We start from the raw sequence: 2,723 nt of genomic DNA on the forward strand, positions 1-2,723 counted from the left end.
GTGGGAGCCTTCCAGAGGAGGGCCGTTCACCGCACCCCCAATGGACAGCAGGTTAGAGAGTCCAGCAAAAACGAGTCAAGACACGTGGAAATCATGGGGACTGAGGAAACAGGAGCTTGATAGCCTTCTAGCAACAATGTTGGTTGAAACAAAACCTGCATTTCTGTTCTGCTTTTAGCAATGGTCCTTACTTGAACTGTTTTGCCATTTCCTAGACTCAGTTTACCAAGAGGTCCAGCTGTGGATCCCAGGATATTAGGAGGAAGATGCTGTCAGTTGATGATTCCGTTCATTTGGTGGCTGTTGGTTTAACCGGCTTAAAGCAATTTTGGCAACGTATACAGAATTGCTCATCACCTATGTTCAAATTTGCTCAAAATATTTGTCTTAGTTTGCCATCATGGTTCTTTTTAAATACCTACTCTACCTGGTTGGGCTTCCCTGGTGGCTCAGAGGTTAAAGCGTCTGCCTCCACTGTGGGAGACCTGGGTTCGATCCCTGGGTTGGGAAGATCCCCTGGAGGAGGAAATGGCAATCCACTCCAGTATTCTTGCCTGGAGAATCCCATGGACAGAGAAGCCTAGAAGGTTACCGTCCACAGGGTCGCAGAGTCAGACACAACTGAGCAACTTCACCTTCACCTTCACCTTCTACCTGATTATGACTACTTTCTGTTGCCAGTTTTATTCATTTCTGCCTTTTCTCCTTTTGTCTTGATTAATTTTGCTAGCGGTTTCTCTATTAAATCGTTCTTCCAAAGAACTACCTCTCTTGTTTTCAGGTTTTATATTTTATTTCCTGTCTTCTTTTATTCTTCTTCCTTTTATTTACTTTAAGGTTATTCTTGTTATCTATTTCAAAATATTTTTACTGCTGTTATGACATTTCTTGAATATTTGAATTATTTAGTGATGCTTTTCTAGACATATACTTTCTCTGGTAGCTTAGAGGGTAAAGCATCTGCCTGCAATGCAGGAGACCCTGGTTCCAACCCTGGGTTGGGAAGATCCCCTGGAGAAGGAAATGGCAACCCACTCCAGTACTCTTGCCTAGAAAATCCCATGGACAGAGAAGCCTGGTAGGCTACAGTCCATGGGGTCACAAAGAGTCAGACACTACTAAGTGACTTCACTTTCACTTCCTAGACATATAAATTTTCTAAGTTATCTTTTAATTGATGATTCCTAAATACCCTATGTTGTCAAGAGAGTCTTGTCTTTTTTATTTATTCTTTCAAATAATTTTGGAAGTGGCTTTCTGTGTATTAATAATAGTAAATATTCTTCCATTGCACAGTCATGATTTTGTATCTATTTGATTGTGTTACTTAATTATGTTAAACAAATGATTTATGTACTTACTGATGTCTTACCATCTGCCCTCCCAGTTTGTAGCGCAATTGCATCAGTTGAGTCTGTCCATTTTGGCTTCATGTGTTTTGCAGCCGTGTGGGCAAGTGTGCACAGAATCCTGATGTTATAGCTTCTTGGTGGATCTTGGATTTTACTTTCCTTTATTAGCACTAAAGGTTTAACTTCAGCCCTAGATTTTCATTGGTCTAATGCTAATTTTGTGGCACCTGCTTTTTTATATGCAGTCAGAAATTATCTCCTTTCATCTCTTTATTTTCTGCTATCTGTTCTGTTTCTTTTTAAAAATAACTTATTAGCTCCCTTTAGCTACATTATTTTTTCCTAGTTTTACAGATACACTTTCTGTCACAGTTGTTGAACTGTTGGCTGAGTTGCTTAGCACTAAATTTCTTCACAAATTTTGGGATGTGGATTTGCAGGTTCTTTCTAAGTGGTAGGCAACTTCCATTGCTCTGTCTAGCTGTGCACCACCCCTGGCCACTACACCACACCTCTCTCCTGTCTGGTGGTATCAAGGTTTGACCCATGGTTTTAGTTTTTGAAAGATTCAAAAATGAGCCTCTCAAAGACAGGGGGTTCACTTCCATTCACTCACTCAGTCGTGTCCGACTCTTGGCAACCCCATGGACTGCAGCATGCAAGGCTTCCCTGTCCATCACCAACTCCCAGAGCTTGTTCAAACTCATGTCCATTGAGTATGTGATGCCATCCAACCATCTCATCCTCTGTCATCCCCTTCTCCTGCCTTCAATCTTTCCTAGCATCAGGGTCTTTTCTAAGGACTCAGTTCTTCCTATCAGGTGGCCAAAGTATTGGAGTTTCAGCTTCTACATCAGTCCTTTCAATGAATATTCAGGACTGATTTCCTTTAGGGTGGATTGGTTTCTCCTTGCAGTCCAAGGGATTCTCAAGAGACTTCTCCAACACCACAGTTCAAAAGCATCAGTTCTTCAATGCTCAGTTTTCTTTATAGCCCAACTCTCACATCCATACATGACTACTGGAAAAACCATAGTTTTGACTAGACAGACCTTTGTTGGGAAAGTAATGTCTCTGCTTTTTAATATGCTGTCTAGGTTGGTCATAACTTTGCTTCCAAGGAGCAATCATCTTTTAATTTCATGGCTGCAGTCACCGTCTGCTGTGATTTTGGAGCCCAAGAAAATAAAGTCTTCACTGTTTTCATTGTTCCTCCAACTATTTGCCATGAAGTGATGGGACCGAATGCCATGATCTTCATTTTTGAAGGTTGAGTTTTAAGCCAGCTTTTTCACTCTCCTCTTTCACTTTCATTAAGAGGCTTTTTGGTTCCTCTTCACTTTCTGCCATAAGGGTGGTGTCATCTGCGTT

This window comes from Capra hircus, chromosome 14 (genome assembly GCF_001704415.2).
Source record: "Capra hircus breed San Clemente chromosome 14, ASM170441v1, whole genome shotgun sequence".
NCBI lineage: Eukaryota > Metazoa > Chordata > Mammalia > Artiodactyla > Bovidae > Capra > Capra hircus.